General features: G+C 39.4%; 1 pseudogene; it reads right to left on the reverse strand.

The window, feature by feature from the left end:
• The window catches only part of LOC124529118 (forkhead box protein H1-like), a 68469-nt pseudogene that overhangs the window by 35473 nt on the left and 13157 nt on the right, over positions 1-19839 (reverse strand).

Genomic DNA, 19839 nt, shown 5'->3' on the forward strand with positions numbered 1-19839 from the left:
GATTTTGTGATGTCAAAAGCACAACAATGTGCCCTTCTACACATTAACCTGGACTGCTTTGTCTTTTTTGTCTGTCTGTTCTTACAGTCATCTCCCCCAGCACCACCAGCAAGGAATCTGGCTATGACGCTGGCCGTGTCTGCCTTTATATCCAGCTCTAAAACCTGGCATTATCAGGCTTACTGGGTTTTCAAATTAGAGCTTTCCTTAATTTTTAGAGGTTTGAGATGGTTCTTCACTGACACGGTGTGACCAGAGGTGGAAGCAGTCACACCCTTTTTTTCCAAGAGGAAGGGGATTTCCAACCATCTTTTATCAGTAAGAAGATAGAAGCTTAGAAAGGCCTAGTTATTTGTCCAGAGATACGTATCAGTTAATACTAAAGCCAGGAATAAAGAACCAGCGTTCCACGGCTCTCTCTTGAATTCACACTAAAACAGTGTATAATTAGGAAAGGAAAAATCAAGTATGAGAACATAAAATATGGTATTCTTTTTGAAACTATAACTATGAATTTATGCTACACTGGTCCAATTTTTTCAAAAGGTGAAAAGAATGGATAAAAAGAGGTCCTCCAGCGTGTGTATGTCTGTCTGTACAGACATTATGTCTCCCTCTCCTTCTCTCTCTCTGCTCCCCTATCTATAGATATATATACTATATTGCCTGTGAAAATAAAATGAAGCATTGGAGAAGACATTAGATAACAGTTGCTACTTCTAGTTGTGTTGGGGCCAGACCTTTGTTCAATTTGAACTTCATCTCTTTGGAGAGTGAGGTGAAAATCGTTCATTTGTGTCCTTGGTTGCCCGCGGACTTAAATCCTAGATTCTGCTATGTGAGCAGCACTCATTTCCTTCTCTCCTTTTTACCCTGTCAATCTTCTGCTATGATGCACTCTTCACCCAGAGGACACTGCTTCCTAACTGCTTGCTCATTGGTCTTTGGCAATCTAGTTTCTGGTCTTTTCATTCTACGTATAAATAACAAAAGTCACCTGTTGTCTTCTGACATTTTCTTAGCTGTGATTCATCTTGAAATTTCTTTCTGGGTAATGCTGTCTATCAAGTCTACATCATTGAAACATACCCCTGCTCTGGTGGCAAGGACCCTGAGCTCATCCTGGTCATGCTATCCTGGTTCTCTCCTGCCTTGTCCTTCTTAGCTTCCTCCATTGGCTCTTCTTCCTTCTTGCATGTTCGACAAAGGATTCACCAAATTGAAGCCTCTTCTTTTTCTACTCTAATTTCTGCCCTTTGAGCATTCCATTCTCTTCCACAATTTGTGCTGAGCTTCTTGTGAGGAGGAACTCTGTTATTCTTATTTCTATTCCACGTACTTGGCACAATACCTGGGTCATGGTAGGTGCTCAAAGTGGTCTGTTGCCTTGAATGTAAGCTATGTCGAGGATTCCAAAATTTAAATCAGTAATGGGATTTCTCAACTTCAAGTTCCAATGACATTACCTACTTTCTGTGCGTTTCCAATAATAATAAAAATAGTTACTGCTATTAAGCACCAGTTGTGGGTTGGTCAGCTTGCTAGGTGATCTCAATACATTATTTGTACCCTATACAACCCTACAAGGTACACTTTATCATCAGCACTTGGTGTAGGAGGAAATCAACATCTATTTGGATATCTAGTGAGTATCTCAGACTTACAGCCAATGAAGAACCCTTGCCCCAAATCTGCTCGTATCCAGTTTTGCCCCCCAGGAAGCGGCGCTCTATTCATGAAGTTATTCTCCACTCAGTGCTTTGCTTTCCAACATCTGATCCACTAACATGTCTAGTTGACTACAAAAAAGTACTTCTAATCTGTTCGATTTTCTTCATTTTCCAGCTCGGGACATCATCTTTTCTAGACCAGGGCAAGAGCCTCCTAACTGGGCTCTCCTTCCATTCCCCTGCCCGCCGTTCTCCACACAGCAGCCTGTGGTCCTTTAATCAGATCATGTTACGGGAGTCATTACACCCTGCTGTGGCTGCAAAAACTATTTACCGGTTTGATTTGATGGTATCAGCAGTGTGGCTGCACTCGTGCTCTACTTTAAGACAAATGTTTGAAAATTTAAGTTAGCTAAATATATAAACTGAGGATTGATTCACCTACGAAGGGACTAACATCTACATCCATAAGCAAACCCAAGAAATGACTATTTTATTAGGGTATTCTATACTTTATAGAAACCTAGTCTTTCTTTAAATAGCAGGTACTTAAAATATTAGCTCATTTACCATAATTTATTTACAAAACACTTTGAAGGAATATACTGAACACATAAGGTGAGGAACGTGCATACCCACATATGGACAATGTATGCTTCTTAAATTTTATTATCCTATTCAAGCAAGTGCAAAATAATATCTCTTATAATATTTGTATTGCCTACAATTTCGATTTTCATTGAAATCTAACTAATGGAAGAACAAACAACCAAAGAGAGAAGTAAGGTAGCCAAAGGAGCTGTCATTCTTGGTTCATGGTTCTGGCTTTTAAATTCCTATTATGTATTTGGGATCAAATTGGCTGGTGTTGGCTGTGAGACTCATAGATGTCACCTGCTCTTGTTGTTTCTGGACTCAGGTACTCTTATCCAGAAAGCAAATACTTGGTTATTAAATATAAGTCCTGTGTATCTTGATGCAGTATTACAGTGCATAAAAATTTCTCATACACATGGATTCATGTTCATGTCTTTGAACAAATATTTTTTTTATTTTTATTTTTTGGGACAGAGAGAGAGACAGAGCATGAACGGGGGAGGGGCAGAGAGAGAGGGAGACACAGAATCGGAAACAGGCTCCAGGCTCTGAGCCATCAGCCCAGAGCCTGACGCGGGGCTCGAACTCACGGACCGCGAGATCGTGACCTGGCTGAAGTCGGACGCTTAACCGACTGCACCACCCAGGCGCCCCATGAACAAATATTTTTAAAAAATCCAGTCATTTTTTTATTAGAAGAATATGACTTTTAATGATTATCAGTGATTTATCAGTAATGCAAATATTTGTCTCTCTTTTAATTAGTGGAGACAAGTTGCAAGCTAATTGTGTTAATGTCTGCTTAACTGGTGCAATTTTCACTGAAAAATATTTACCTATTTGTTAGTCTGAACTTGCTTTCGTGGAAAAGCAAGGGTGGAAAATGCCTAAACTTTTTTCTACATATAAGGGTTTTATCAGAGTGTGTTTGTTTGTTTGTAATTTGCTCTTGAGTTTTTTTCTGAAGTTTGTACATTTAAGAAACTATTGACTTGGGTAGAGAATTTGTTGTTTAGAATATCTCTGTTGATTATTTGCAAATAATGTAGTTACTCTTCAGCTATTAAAATAATCATATTTTAAAGTATGGGAGGGAAAATGAAATATAAGGGTATTTTCATCTAAGTCTCCATCAAGAGTAAGATTACATTTTGGAAATTTATGCTCAGATTCTTTATTGTACTTAAAATTTTCTCATTTATTCCCATTTTCCTTTTCCTTCTTCCTTTCTTTGTGGGCTTTTCTTCCTCATGTAAGCTCTTATAGCCAAGGTTTACATCCTAGGTAATCTCTTCTTCCACATCTGCATGAAATTTATTATCACTGCTAGGTTCACTCACTTCCTTGGCTTCAACTGTGCCCATGACAATAACAAGCAAATTTATATCTTTTTTTTTTTTTAATTTTTTTTTCAACGTTTATTTATTTTTGGGACAGAGAGAGACAGAGCACGAACGGGGGAGGGGCAGAGAGAGAGGGAGACACAGAATAGGAAACAGGCTCCAGGCTCTGAGCCATCAGCCCAGAGCCTGACGCGGGGCTCGAACTCACGGACCGCAAGATCGTGACCTGGTTGAAGTCGGACGCTTAACCAACTGCGCCACCCAGGCGCCCCGCAAATTTATATCTTTATGCCTTACTTCTCAACATCTGAACTGTTTTTCTAGGAGTAACTCAGACTCAAAATGTCCCAAAGTGAACTTACTAACATCCTTATTCAAACTTCCTCTTCTCATATTTCTATCTTGGTTAATGCTTGGCCAAGGGACTCGCCGTCTCCCCCGTGGCTCAGACTAGAAACTATGCCATTCTGGACTCTGATCTCCATCTCACTCTCTATCTTATGTTCTCAGGGTCACCAAACCCTGTTAATACTACCGCTAAATATCTTCTTGTTCTATTTCTTTCTGTGCAGACCCATCATCTGACTAAAATCCTCACCATGTCTTGCCTGTGCTTTAGCAACAAAATCTCAACAGGTCTACTTGCCTCCAGTTTTCTTGGTCTCCATCCCCTTGTTTATGCTGACACTAGGGTAACATTTCCATAACCAAAATATGATTGTGTTATTTCACTGCCTTGAAACCTCTGATGGCCATACTCTATCAATTTCAAATGCTATTGCAGGATGTATAAAGTCCTTCACAACTTGTCTTTGTATCCTCATGAGATGCTATGTAATGGTTAGGACTTGTGCTATAACAGTGACTAGTCAACATTTCTGTATTATTCTTATTCTTATTCTTATTCTTATTCTTATTCTTATCATTACTTTTTAAAATTGAGGTCCAATTGGTATATAACATTATATTCATTTCAGATGTGCAATCTAATGATTTGATTTGCACACACTATAAAGTAATCACCCCAATTAGTTTAGTTACCATCTATCACCATACAATTGACCCATTTTACCCTTTTACCTACCCCCCAAACCCGTTCCTCTCTGATAACCACCAATCTCTTCTCTGTATCTATGAGTTTTGTTTTGTTTGTTCATGTGTCTTGTTTTTTAGATTACACATGTAAGTAAAATCTTAAGGTATTTGTCTTTCTCTGTGTGACTTATTTCACTTAACATTATACCCTCAAGATTCATCCATGTTGTAGCAAATGGCAAGATTTCCTTCTTTATTAAGGCTGAGTAGTAGTTCATTGTATACATACTACATTTTCTTTATCCATTCGTCCACTGATGGACACGTGGGTTATTTCCATATCTTGGCTATTGTAGATAATGTTGCAATGAACATAGTGGTGCTTTAAATTAGTGCTTTTGTTTCCTTCAGATAAATACTCAGAAGTGGAATAGATGGATCATGTGGTAGATCTACTTGTAATTTTTGGAGGACACTCCATAATGTTTTCCATAGTGGCTGCACCAACTGACATCCCCATCAATGGTGTACAAGGGTCCCCTTTTCTCCATATCTTCTCCAATACTTATTATTTGTGTCTTTTTGATAATAGCTACTCTGACAGGTGTGGGTGATGTCTCATTTTTGTTTTGATTTGCATTTCCCTGATAGCGATGCTGAGCATCTTTTCATGTGTCTGTTGGCTACTTGTATGTCTTTGGAAAAATGTCTATTCAGACCCTATGCCCCCTTTTAAAATTGGGTTGTTTGTTGTAGCCACGCACTGAGGAAAAAGTTCTCAGACACTAGACTAAGCGGACGTGCAGGGCTGCCTCTGCCAGCGAAACAGCAGCAGCAGCAAACTGCACATAGTTTTTATTTCATGTTCGCCAGGTATAAACGTCAAAGAATGTTAAAGCATGGGAGGAAAACACAAGGAGACCCTAGACATAGACCAAACACACATCTGGTGTTTATGGGAAAGCATACAGGGAAGACGTACAGTTTCAAGGACTGCTGGGCAATTACAGTGGGTCTGTCTCCTAACTGGCTCCTGGGAGATCATGGGGCTCTGTTCCCATGGTGGTGTCTCGTCTGACAGCCTTGAGACCACAATATCGCTGATGTTTCAGCAATTACCCCATTCACTTTCCCAGGGCTTACGATACATTCTCTAGAAATAACTCCACAGTTTGCTTTTTTGCTGTTGAGCTGTTTGAGTTCTTTGTATGGTTTGCATATTAACCCTTTATTGGATTTATGATTTGCAAGTATTTATCCCCTTCACTAGGTTCCCTTTCCATTTTGTTGATAGTTTTGTCTGCTGTGCAGAAACTTTTTAATTTGATGGTGTCTCACTTGTTCATTTTTGCTTTTGTTTCCTTTGCCTTTGGAGTCAGATCCAAAAATTCATTACCAAGACTGATATCAAGAAACTTACTGCCTATATTTTCTTCCAGATTTTTTTTTTACATTCAAGTCTTTAATGCATTTTGAGTTAATTTTGTGTACAAGACTGTGGTCTAGTTTCATTCTTTTGCATGTGGCCATCTGGTTTTTCCAGCACCATCTATTGAAGTGCCTGTCCTTTCCCATTGTATATTCTTGGCTCTTTTGTCATAAATGAATTGACCATGTATGTGTAGGTTTATTTCTGGACTCTTTATTCTGTTCCATTTCCATGGATCTATGTGTCTGTTTTTATGCCCGTACCATACTCTTTTGATTACTAAAGCTTTGTAATATGGTTTGAAATCAGGGAGCGTGATACCCCCGCCTCTGTTCTTCTTCCTTAAGATTACCTTGGCTATTCAGGGTCTTTTGTGGTTCCATACAAATATCAGAATTGTTTGTTCTAGTTCTGTGAAAAATTCCATTGGAATTTTAATAGGGATTTCATTGAATCTGTAGATTGCTTAGGGTGGTATGGACATTTTGACAATAATAATTCTTTCAATTCATGAGGACAAAATGTCTTTCCACTTGTTTGTCTTCTTCAATTTCTTTCATTAATGTCTTAGAGTTTTCAGTGTGTCAGTCTTTCACCTTCTTGGTTAAATTTATTCCTAGATATTTTATTCTTTTTGATGCAGTTATGAATGAGATTGAGATTGTTTTCTTAATTTCTCTTTCTGATAGTTTGTTATTAGTGTATAGAAACACAAAAGATCTCTGTATATTGATTTTGTATCCTGTAGCTTTACTGAATTCATTTATTTCTGCTAAGAGTTTTTGGTGGAGTCCTTAGGGTTTTCTATATATAATATCATGATATCTGCAAATAGTGACAGTTTAAATTTCTTCCTTTCCAGTTTGTATGCCTTTTATTTCTTCTTCTTGCCTAATTGACATGGGTAGGACTTTCAATACTCAGTGGCAACAGCGGGCATCCATATTTTGTTGCCGATTTTTTTGTTCCATTGAGTGTGATGTTAGCTGTGAACTTGTCATATATGGCCTTTATTATGTGGATTATGTTCTTCTATGCCCACTTTGTTGAGTGTTTTTATCATGAATGGGTATTGAATTTTGTCAAATGCTTTTTATGCATCTATTGAGATGATCATATATTTTTTATCTTTCATTTTGCCAATGTGGTGTATCACAACAATTCATTTGCAGATGGTGAACAATCCTTGTATCCCTGGCATAAATCCCACTTGATCATGGTCCTTTTAATGTATAGTGTATATTCCTTTTAATGTACTATTGAATTTGGTTTCTTAATATTATTTTGAGGTTTTTTGCTTTATGTCCATTAAACATATTGGCCTGTAATTTTCTTTTTTTGCTATGTCCTTGTCTGGTTTTGGTAGTAGGTAAATGCTGACCTCATAAAAATGAATTTGGAAGTGTGCCCTCCTCTTCAGGTTTTTTGAGGAGTTTGAGAAGGACAAGTATTAAATCTTTGAATGTTTGGTAGAATTACCCAGTGAAACTGTCAGGTCCTTGACTACTGTTTGTTGGTAGGATTTTGATTGCTGATCAGTCTCCTTACTAGCAGTCAGTCTATTCAGATTTTGTATTTCTTCATGATTCAGTCTTGGAAGACTGTATGTTTCTAGGAGTTTATCTATTTCTTCTATGTTGTCCAGTTTGTTGGTGTATAATTATAAACAGTAGTTTCTCATGATCCTTTGTATTTTTGTGGTATCAGTTGTAATTTCTCTTTCATTCCTAATTTTATTCATTTGAGCCCTCTCTTTTTTCTTGGTGAGTCTAGCTAAAGGTTTGTCAAGTTTGTTTATCCTTTCGAAGAACCAGTTCTTAGTTTCATTGATCTTTTCTATTGTCTTTTTAATCTCTTTTTCATTTATTTCTGCTCTGACCTTGGTTATTTCCTTCCTTCTCCTAACTTTGGATTTCATTTTTTCTTCTAGATATAAAGTTAAATTGTTTATTTGAGATTTTTCTTGTTCTTGAGGAAGGACTGTATCACTATGAACTTCCCTCTTAGAACTGCTTTTGCTGCATCCCAAAGATTTTGGACTGTTGTATTTCCATGTTCATGTGTCTCAAAGTATTATTTGATTTATGGTTTGGTTTCTTCGTTGACCCACTTGTTCTTCAGTAGCATGTTGTTCAGTCTCCCCATAATTGTTTTTTTCCCCCAGTTTTCTTCTTATAATTGATTTCTAGTTTCAAATCATTATGTTTGGAAAAGATAGTTGATATTTAAGTCTTCTTAAATGTATTGAGACTTATTTTGTGGCCTAACATGTGGTCTATCCTGGAGGATGTTGTGCATGCATTTGAGAAGAATGTATATTCTGCTGCTTTTGGACGGAATGTTCTTTATTTATCTATTAAGTCCATCTGGTCTAAAGTGTCATTTAAGGCTGATGTTTCCTTATTGATTTTCTGTCTGGATGATCTATCCCATGATGTAAGTGAATGCTAAAGTCCCCTATTATTATTGTATTGCTCTCCATTCCTCCCCTTAGTTCTAATGATGTTTGCTTTGTATATTTATGTGCTGACAATTTTGTATGATGAACTTCAAAGTTGCTGAGAGACTAGATCTTAGCTTTTCCCGCCACAAAATAGAAATCATAATTATGTGATGTGACAGAGGTGTTAACTAATGCTCTGGTGGTCATCATTGCAATATATACATTTATGAAATCAATACATTTTCCTTAAATGTGCACAAAGTAATATGTCAATTATATATTAATAATAACAAAAAAATGATGGTCTCTGGCTATCCAGGTTTGTATGTCAGTTTGCCCAACTGAACTTTGGGTGTATTATTTGACTTACCTAAATCTCAGTTTTCTCATGTGTTAAATTTGGGTTATTTTGAAAAGTGTGTTGAGGATGAAATGAGTTAATGCATGTCAAGTGTTTTGAAGAGTAAATGTTGGCTAAATAATGTTGCATAAATAAAAACCCCTTTTTCCATGTGCATATGGAATTTCATGGTTTCCCAAATAGGCCACATATTGTCTTGCCTTTGGAAATTTGCATGTGGGGTTGTTCTATTCAAGAAGCAACTTCAGTGTCCTTTCTCTTGTGAAATTTGCTCTGAGACAGGCTAAATGCATGACTCCTTTCTCTATGTTCCAGTGGGGCCTCATAAAAACCTTTATTACAGACCCTGTTGAATTGTTTTGCAATTGTTTATGTATGTGTGTCCTCAAATAGACTCTTGGAGTAGATGATCTTATTCATCTTTTTATTTCCCTCAGTGCCTATCATATAAAAAGTATTCAATAAACATTTGTTAAAGGAATGGATTAATTGTGGAACTCTCCTTTTTTTGGACTCATGTTGTTTCAGTACCATAAAAGATTTTTTTCCTAAAAGACAAGAGTATTCCAAAGGGAGATTTAATAATTCTGTGACTTTAAAAAAAAAATCCAGAGTTTGTTTAGGATGAACATTTATCTTCTCTGAAACTTCTATCCTGCTCATGTGAGCAAAATGAATACAGTGTTACCCTGATTAAAATTAGCTTAGATTAGGCTTTATTTAATTTGTATTTGGAAAATATGAAATTTCTAGACATAAAATGTTAAAGGAGAATTCGTTCTCTTCTCTTGCATAATTCTTTTGATGCATTATTGCCCTTTTACACTCAAAACTTGTTGATTGCTGGGAAAGTTGCTCAACACCACAGTTATATGTTGTGAGAATTTTTGAGTCTAATCTGGCAAATATTAGCAGTATTGCTGAACTAGAGCAAAATGTCTAAGTAGGTGAAGTTTGGAGTTTGAAGCCTCCACTCCCAGCCTTCCCTCTCCCTCTGGGATCCTCTGCTCTCATGATGACCTCTGCTTTTTCCAGCCTGAACTTCCAGTCACCCTCCTCAGGACTCCTATGTGCCTTTGCCAGCCCCTCCTGTCTCTGGAAATTTAGTGATTATTGCACTCAGTCCAAGATGGACCTGAGTTCTTCTGACCCCCATCTCAGGTAAATAATCTGCACTGCAGCATCTAGAAAGCAAGCTTTGGCCCAGAGGAGATACTTCAATGGTGGCAATAACATAGCCTTTACCAGGACCCTGTAAGAGACATTTGATTAACGAAGAGCCCCTCCAAATCACTCCGTTATGGGTAAAGGACCCCTTGCGTGCTTGCATGCTCCCAACCGTCATTGGAAACTAGAATGAAAAAGCAATTATTCTTTCATTCATTGTGGTGTTGTCAGAGGGGCATAGACTATGAGGTCAAGAAGACTCAGGTTTGAACTTTCTCCCCCAAAGTCTGGTTATGGTTGTCATTGCATGACTTCTTTCCCAGTTTCAGTTTCTAGCTGTGAAATGGGAATGATGTCACTATCTAGGAAGCGTTTTTCTAATGATTAAATGAGATGATGTTGGTCAACTGCTTAGATGGTTCTGGCACACAGGAGTATGTCATGAATAAAAGACATAACTATTAATATTTTCACTCGTTCAAACTTTAACTGATGGCTAACTTCATCCCAGCTATTGTGTTAATAACTGAGACTTCAGGTAATCTCCTATCTCTATTTTAGCCTAAACTTTTGTGCTTATCTGTATTCAAACCCTTTAAACGCTTTCCCCAAGTAGTTTTCCACCTTATGGTTAGGGTCAATTCCCCTTGGGAAGACAGTAAATGTTGAGAATGGAAAAGGAGAAGACTGTCATTAGGACACAGAATTGATAGCCTGTCCCAGAATGCAATGTGCCACTGTGAAAATGATTTAGAGAATGTAGAATCTGCCAAAGTTAATCAAGGAGTATCAACAGCTTGTTGAAATCCCTTATATTTAGGGGAGAGGAGAAGAGATAGGGGGATAAAAGGAGGCCATTCAGTAGCGAAGCATTCAAAAGCATAAGTGTGAAGAGCCAATAATATTTAGTTTGGATGATCAGGTCCAAAACAGTGTGAGTTGTTTCCAGGTTCCATGCTGGTCCCTTTTCCTCTTGGAGCAGCTCACCTGAATTACTTTTTAAAAAAAGTAGTAAAGGTTCAAAAGGTAGAGTAAGAATTTTTAACTTAGGCCACATACAGTTACTATCCAGCCGCACCGGAGAGCCTACTCTTTGGGAAATATAAAATCAGGATCATTAATGTAGGCCCTTTAAGCATGTTTTCTAGAAATTAAGAATATTTGATCACTGAGATTCACTGGAAGAATATTTGCTCCTTTTCTACACAATTTCAACGGCTCATTCTGCTGTACGTGTTAATAGCACATGTTGCTTATATCTCTGCAAGTAGAATCTGTCTGATACTCTCTCATAAACCTTTGATTAGCTCTCAGTTGCTTGAAGGCTATAATTCAGGGATCATTCAGGGATACAGTCACCCTCAGAAGATTGAGCAGACTCCTCCAGGGGAAAGCTGCCAAGTTTCTTTTTGGATGAATTTCTTCAGCAAAGATTTCAGTAGTCGTATATATGGAAAATTGCATTATCTTCTCCATTTATTTTACTATTGGACCAATAAACATCTTTTCCTGAAATGGACTCTGTAATGTAGCTTTTGCTACATCCTTTTACTATTGTAAGTTTGATGGTCAAGCCATATGTGCTAAAGTTGATATTAATGATGATGTGATCAGATTAAGTATAAGTACAATTTTTAATTTATCACAGTTACTTCATTCAAGCTTAACTGTAATTGGAAACTTGTAACCAAATGCTTGACAGTATTATGTAAAGCAAAACTTTTATTTCCTTGCACAAACAGAATTTACATGACAGTGTAACAAAATAATGAACGATGAGTTGGTAATGAATATATCCAAATTTTCAGGTAAGATTTTAACTTCAATTTAGGCAATTTTGCATTACATGAAATAAACTGTATATAGCTTAAATCAACTTTTAATCATTCAGACGTGTTTTTTTAAACAAATGATCTAAAGTAGCGCTTCTCAAACTTAAGTGTGCATTAGCATTGCTTGGAGGCCTTGTTAAAACATGGCTGGCCCTCCCTTTTCTCCTTCCTTCTAACCACTACCTCCCTAGCTCCCCCTGGGGGTTGATTCAGTTGGTTTGGGGTGGGGTCTGAGAATTTACATTTAGAGCAGAGTCCAATGAGGCTGCTGCTGCTAGTTGTGAACCACACTTTGAGAGCCTTTGATCCAGAGACTGTGGTGTAAGAGAAAGAAGAGAGTCTAAGGAAATGGATTTTATATCATTGGCTTCTCCACATACATGCAGTGTAACTTTAAATGGATTTCTTTTTTGGGGGGGGGCTTATATGTTCATTGACGAGATAGGGATAAGAATGTTTGTCTTGCCCACTTCCCATGGATGGGAGGATCAAAGACCACACTCTGAGTAAACACAGGACGGTATTAGCATTGACACAGAGTAGGAGTCGCTTGATGGAAGCATTGGCGCTTCTCAGGCTATTATTTACAAAAGGGTACTTTGAATTAATTGCGAAGAACTGTATTATAGAATGGGAATCCAAACCTCTCCATTTTCTAAGAGTTGTCTTAATTTACATGCTGCATAAATAGTAATATTTGTAGAGAACCTCAGGACTCCAATACATAATCAGGTCAGAGGAGCTGATTAGAGACAGTAAATTAATCTTCTTTTAGTACTAATTAGCATAGAAACTTGGTTCTGAGTCTGCATTTACTTAAGAAGACCTACATCTTTTCCTTCTCAGTCTTTTACTCATCCTGAAAGCGTTTAGGAGGGCCCACTGTGTGTTGGGCACCGTGCTAGAAGGGCGGTGACGGAGATGCACTTGTTGTGTTCATGGTCCGTAAACATACTTACAATTCAAAGTAGTAAATGTTGCACAGAGGAATGTGCTAAGCAGTGCAGGAGCAAGCACAGAGCAGGGAAGACCCGATTCTGCCTGAAGGGGTCAGGGAAGGCTTCCAGTTAATGTTGCTTTCTTTCTAAAAAGCAAATGTAGAGCTATCTCAGAGGCAGTTTCAAAGTCAGTCAAACGTATCACCCTCATAATCCAAAGGAAGGAGGAGAGATGACAGGAATGTGATATTTATTTAAGGAAAACAAACACCTAACAGCAAGATATGATTCCTCCCACTTTAAAAACTCTTGCTTTTGAAGGTCAAGTAGTTTCAATCATTTATTCACTCACCCACTCATTCACTCGGTCTCTATTTCTGAGCATTTAAGAGCTTATCAAAGCACTTATAATGAAATCTCAATGGATTGTCATGGCCGGTAAGGTCATGAACGAGCTGGCTATGACATGGCAAAAGATGGTCACTGCCTCCCTCACTTTTTGCCTCTTAGCTCTGTGCTCCCTTGAACTACACTGGTTGCCTCTTGGTTCTTTACCAAACCACAGTCTCAATGCCTTTGCATTTGTTGTTTCTTCCACCTGGCTCCGTGCATGACAAACTCTTCTCATCCTTCTGGTCTCAAGGTACAGGTCTCCTCCTCAAGATGTCTTTCCTGTTCATGGAATCTGAGACCCATCCCGCTCATTTCCATGATCCCTCATCAGACCACTCTGTCCTGCTCCGCTGTAGCATCTCACCAGTTTACATGATGTGTTGGTTTGCTACTTATTTGTTATCCACCTTCCCTATTGTTTTGTCTCCACCGTCAATCACAATGCTTTGTGTACAAAAGAGGTTTTTAATATCCATTTGTAGAATGAATAAATATTTGTCGAATGCTTGCCAGGGTTAGAAAAGTGATCACCTGGGGCGCCTGGGTGGCGCAGTCGGTTAAGCGTCCGACTTCAGCCAGGTCACGATCTCGCGGTCCGTGAGTTGGAGCCCCGCGTCGGGCTCTGGGCTGATGGCTCGGAGCCTGGAGCCTGTTTCTGATTCTGTGTCTCCCTCTGTCTCTGCCCCTCCCCCGTTCATGCTCTGTCTCTCTCTGTCCCAAATAAACAAACGTTGAAAAAAAAATTAAAAAAAAAAAAAAAAAAGAAAAGTGATCACCTGAGATAAAGCTGAGAACTTTTTGGGGGGCTGGACTGCACAATGGAGCTCAAACAGGGGCTCCATTTTCCAACTAGTGGGACTGGGATTTCTGAGCTTCCTCCCTAGGACTTGGCTCCCAGTAGGAGCAAAGGGGATCCATCTGCTGGCAGCACAGCCATGGCATGTTGTCACTCCTTTGCCTCACAAAGCAACTACTGCCTCTCTTGTAAGTGTTGCTGCTATACATTCGGGGAAATAGTCCGGAGGGATCATGAGGATTCCACTTAGCCTAAGACTTTCCTCTCGGTTTACCCAACCAGCAAGAACTTTTCTTTAGCATCCAAAGGGCATTACATTAGAATAAGTAGGCAGATAGGCTATGTTGCATTTGAATTCGATTCAAGAAGATTAAAAAAAATTTTTTTTAATGTTTATTTTTATTTTTGAGACAGAGAGAGACAGAGCATGAATGGGGGAGGGTCAGAGAGAGAGGGAGACACAGAATCTGAAGCAGGCTCCAGGCTCTGAGCTGTCAGCACAGAGCCCGACGTGGGGCTCAAACTCATGGACCTCGAGATCATGACCTGAGCCGAAGTCGGACACTTAACCGACTGAGCCACCCAGGCGCCCCTGATTTTTTTTTTTAAACAATGTCTTGCACTTAGTACTCACCTGGGAGGCAATGAAAAGGAATAAAGGTTTTTGATATGTAGTCCCTGTCCTTAAGAAGCTTCCAGCTTAGATGAGGAGATAGGAAGTTTGGTTAAGTAACTGGTAAATCAAAATGTGGAGCGATTTCTAACTGTAAAATGTGATGAGCACATTGGACTTTGAATGCTTTAGGACAAAATGTTATATGCTCATAAAACGGCTTTATCTCTATTGGAAAATAGCCATGGTCTATAATGTAAAAGACCTCCTGGTCTAAACAAAAGATGTGTTGTCCAGTAGAACTCTTTGCAGGGATGGAAATATTTTATAATCTGTACTGTCCAGTAAGGGGGCCACCAACCACATGTGGCTTTGGAGCACTTGAAATGTGGCTAGTGTGAATGGGGAACTGGATTTTTAATTTAACTTAAGCTAAATTTAAATAGGCACATATGGCTAGTGGCCACTGTATTAAATAGTACAGGTCTATGGGGAAGGACAGAATTTGTGTCCACTGGAATGTTCCATAGAACCAATATTATATATGTCTATGTATAAAATAATTTTTTTATGATCGGAAAATAATTTATCAGGGGTAGCATTGTGGCACAATATGTGTTTGTTATTATCATAAAATAAAAATTCTAAATAATATATTTGGGTCATCTGTAGCACCTTTAAAATGAGGTGGCTTAAAGGAATGTTTGTTTCTATTTTTAAAGCATATGTTCTTGAAAATACTCTATTCCTTGAGTTTGCAAACTTTGGTGCTGAGACTTCTATAATTTTCAAATGATTGTGATGACAGAAGGAAAAAAGTAATTGGAATTGTAGTTGAAGTGGGTACTCTGCAGAATTTTCTTTCACTAATTTAAATAAATCAACATCTTTCCTTGTATGTAAAATTTTTGAAATAAATGCAAAATTGTCTTAAGAAAGGGCTCATAAATATCCATGTACTTTTTGGATATCATTTAGTTAAAGGGCATGAGAAAGGGAGAGGGAGAGAGAGAGAGGCAGGGAGGAGGAAGCCGTATAAAGCATAGCTTTTCGGCAAAATTTGGGAATAGTCTCTAAAGTTAGAGGAACTGTCAAAGACATAACTTGCGTAATCCATTCATCCAACAAGTATAATCCAGATCAATCACCCACTATAAACTAATCAGTCACCCAAAAGACACAATCGTTCACCAACTCTGCCCACCTCACCCACCAATAACTCTTTACCGATCTTGCCTCAACTCCTACAGAATATTGAGCAACTGTGACTCATTCCTGCAAAATATTCCACTGGCATTAACTCAGGAAACTAAGGGTCTTAGAGTATTAAAAGGTTTCTGCGAGTAAAAAACCCAGCCAACCCACCAAACAAAATCTGCCCGGCATGGCAATTCAAAATTGCTCTATGAGAAAACGGATGCAGTTTTATCTGGACAAATTGGAATAACTTTCCTCCTGTTTTGCGAAAAAGAGCAATGAAATTCTGAAGAATGACCCCAGTTGTGGTTGTAACAAACAGTATGCCTTGTCTGACTTCTGATCGCTGGCTCTTAAATGCTTTTTTGAGATTTGCCTGCAACAAGAGTCCTGCATCTGGTCTTATTGGATCAGCTTTGGAAAGAAAACACAGTGAGACTTCATGACCCTGGTAGAATTATTTTGTTTCAGGGTGGAATGGTCTTTCAGTATTCCCTTAAAGTTTGCTGAAGAGCATTTATTTGATTTTTAAAAAATTGTACAGAGTAAGTAGAAGAAATCCATCATTCTGGAAAAAGTTTATCAGAAGATAAAAGCTGGCACTCTGCAGCCAGTCAGGGCACAATCATGGAGAGAGTACACATGAAAGATGCTGTAAGCTCCAGAACAGAATCATTGAGGCACTCGTCTCTGAGTTCTGAGAATGTGCCTGAGGGCCTGAGCCGTGTGCCCGGTGGTCATGTGCCCTGGTTGGTGAGTGCGGGTTGGGAGGTCTGAGAGGGGCACACATACCTCAGAACCACCCATATGCCCAGGGAATGGGTACACTGGGGTTCTAGAGAAAAGTCTCTCCAGAGAACACGCTTATCTGAAAGAAGTGTGGGTTTTCTTTAATAAAGAAGTGGGAACCCAAAGAACTTTGATCCGCTTGCCTTTTTGTTCCCCACATATTGGAGTAGGAGGTCCTTAAGTTGTGTGCGTGTGTGAGTGGGTTTTTATGGGTGGTGATGGGGAGTGTCAGAATGTGATCAGTAGCTGTTTAGTGAAGGCTCTTTGCAGGTGGTGGTGGTTAAGTGCTTTAGTGGGTATAATAGGAACCGGTTTAGGTGTTTAATTGGGGCCTCTGGACAGCTGTCACAATCCTGCCTGCAACTAGGGAGGAAGAAAGTGTAAATAATGAAATTCACGTAGAAAATTAAACTAGTTTGTGTGCTGGAGATCATTACTTACATAAATTACAAAATGAATATTTTATGTTTGACAGCTAAATCGGTTAATTTTTTTAAAAATAAAGGGTTTGGATCAGTTGTGGAAGTGAACATTTCATCGAAATCTGTCCGGGAGCTTAATGCGTCTCACCCTAAATGCATGCAACTCTCATATGCTACAGAAACACTCAGCTATCGTTGATGAATCATACATGGCCAACTAACCCAGATCTAGATTGTAACTCATCTTTGAGGTATTGAACTCACTTATTCCCCCCCCCACCCCCAGCCTGAATTGGTGTGCCCAAATAAAGATGCTCTTCTAAAAAAATCCTCAGATGCTTCTGAAGTTCTTTGTTAAATCAGACTTACCCTGTGGAGGGGTGGTAGTGGTATTTGGAGTGTATCTCACAGTAGAGCTCAGGAGGGATGAAAAGGTGAGCCGGTCCTTGGAGCGGATTGCCTGAATGGGCCACTTTGCATGTTGTGAACACAGATCTGCCGGGTGTCTCTCAGAGGAATACAATCAAGTTGCCGCATACGGAGGCCGGTGTCAGTTTATAATAGGAGGTGCAAATGCTTTTTCCTAGCTGTTGATACACTTTTAGAATTTCTTTGGGCTGAGGGTCTACCAGATAAAATACTTAAAAGTGATTGTCCAGGCTACTAACTCAGTGCTCAGTTCCAGGGTGAGCCAGAAACTTCAGAACCAATGGGCGAAGGACACATTGAATATGCCTACCAGGAAACATTTGGAGGATTAGAATAGCTGCTATTTTTGTCAGCAGTAGCTCCATTACTAGGCCTGTCCAGTGCTTCCAGGAGATGTTGGAATTAAAAGTGGGAAGTTGCACATTGTATCTATGTCCTTCAGAATATTCCACCAGTTTAAATAATCTTCCCCGTGGGAAAGTCTGTGGAAGACTTAGGTGACATAGTCACAAATAAACGTTTTACTTGTTTGGGAGGCCCTGGGCGCTGGAGGCCATTTGCCTTGATCTTAGCGAAGGGAATATTTGGAAAAGGGAAAGGACAGACACTGTGGGGGAGACATTTAGAGCTACATACATACTGAGGCAGGGGCGGCAGCGTTTAGTTTACAAAAGGAAAGGTTAGGATGTGCAGAGATCAGTGCCGTTGTTTATCTCAGAGATTTATACAAAATACTCCAAAGCAGGATTCTTTCAGTTAAGGGCAGGGCTAGACCACAACGTACACAGGCTCTGGAGCCGGACGCCCAAGTATGAGTTCCCATGTAGCCACCAGGCGGTGACTCAGCATCTCTGTGCCTTAGTTTCCTTGTCTGTAAAATGATCACAACTGTACCCACCTCACTAGGTTATTATGAAGATCAAATTGTTTATTAGTAGTAAAATGCTCTTAATAGTGCCTATACATAGTAAATACTACACGTGTTCATTAAAGAAATAACACTGATACTTGAGGTGGCAACACATTCTTAAGACTTGGACCAAGACTGCTGATAAGGACGGAAGTCAAGAAAATGGATGAAAATTATTTTTGTCTTATGCTGCTTAGCATTTCTTGTACATACACCTTTCTTCAGAGTACATATTCAAGTTTTATCAGCTCCTTGTCCCTGGAGCTCCCCCAGGTGGGGGTTGTGGAGATACAGGTCCTCAAGACCTGGGATAGGCTTCCTAAAGAAGCCCCCTTTTGAAATCGAAGAGAGTGAAAGGCCCTTAGGTTTACATTTGACAAGTGTGACTATTGGACAATCAAGTAGCTAGCAGAGTCTGAGGATAAGAACATTAGTTCAGGTCACACATGTAAAGCAAAGTTAAGTCATGCTCTACCTCTGAAATGAAAGTCAATGCTGTTTAGAATAGATGCTATTTATTATTAAGGGTACACCCAAGCCCTATTTCTAGAAGCACCATGAGATGTGTTGATGAGTCAAGTTCCATTTCCTTCTGATAAACTAGGCAAGTTTAATTCTCTATTCATAGGCTTGGTGAGGATAAATCACCAGCCTATAAGAACGATTAAGTGCTGATGTTGCGATCTACCTTTGCCCGAGGGCCCCACTCACCCCGCATGTGCTGACAATGCAGTTTTGCCCACGTGTCTCCTTACTGGCAGCTTCGATCGAAGAGCTCCTTTCTCTTCCTCCATTTTTATGTTACCGGGGATGGAGATGGTCAGAACCAAACTAGCACTCTGCTCTGTATGTGCTGCAAAGTGGGAGAAAACAATGGGTTGGACCTTGACAGAAAATCCTGAGAGGCTCGTCAATTATCCCGTAGTTTCTCTTTGTCCCAGCTTGCTTTGATTGTCTCATTCTGCCAGAGCAGAAACCACGTGGGCCCTCTACGGCGACATTTTAACTTGTTTTCAAGGAGGCTTGCTCCTTAATGGTGCTGATGTCTATGTCGAGCTCACAGTGCTCAAGGATGCCTCCTATTTTCTGCTTAGTGGGACCCCAGGCCAGGTTGCACTTCCTGTCCTCAGCATTCTGTCTGGAACACACTGAGTCAGGGGCTCGGCTAATGCTAAGCACCCTGAGGTTGATATGTGTATAAAAGTGGTCAGGATTATTGGTGTCGAAGGGGTCTTATAAATGGCTCCTATTCCCCACCACATTCATAAATAACTAAGAGAAAGGCAAAGGGGTTGGGTGGATGAAGATAAAAACTCCAGTTTTATTCCTGATGGAGATGTTGGAGAGCACAGGTGAGGTGTGCTGCCCCCGAAGGGCTTCCTAAACCAAGCCCGGAGTGAGACGTAGTTGCTCATTCCACTCCAGGTGCACGAAAGAACCTCCTGTTGGAGGGAGAGGCAGAGCTAAAAGGAGAG

The sequence above is a fragment of the Lynx rufus genome, unplaced genomic scaffold (genome assembly GCF_022079265.1).
Source record: "Lynx rufus isolate CCGP_SWC_20201006 ecotype Redwood Valley unplaced genomic scaffold, mLynRuf1.p SCAF_6, whole genome shotgun sequence".
Taxonomy (NCBI): Eukaryota; Metazoa; Chordata; class Mammalia; order Carnivora; family Felidae; genus Lynx; species Lynx rufus.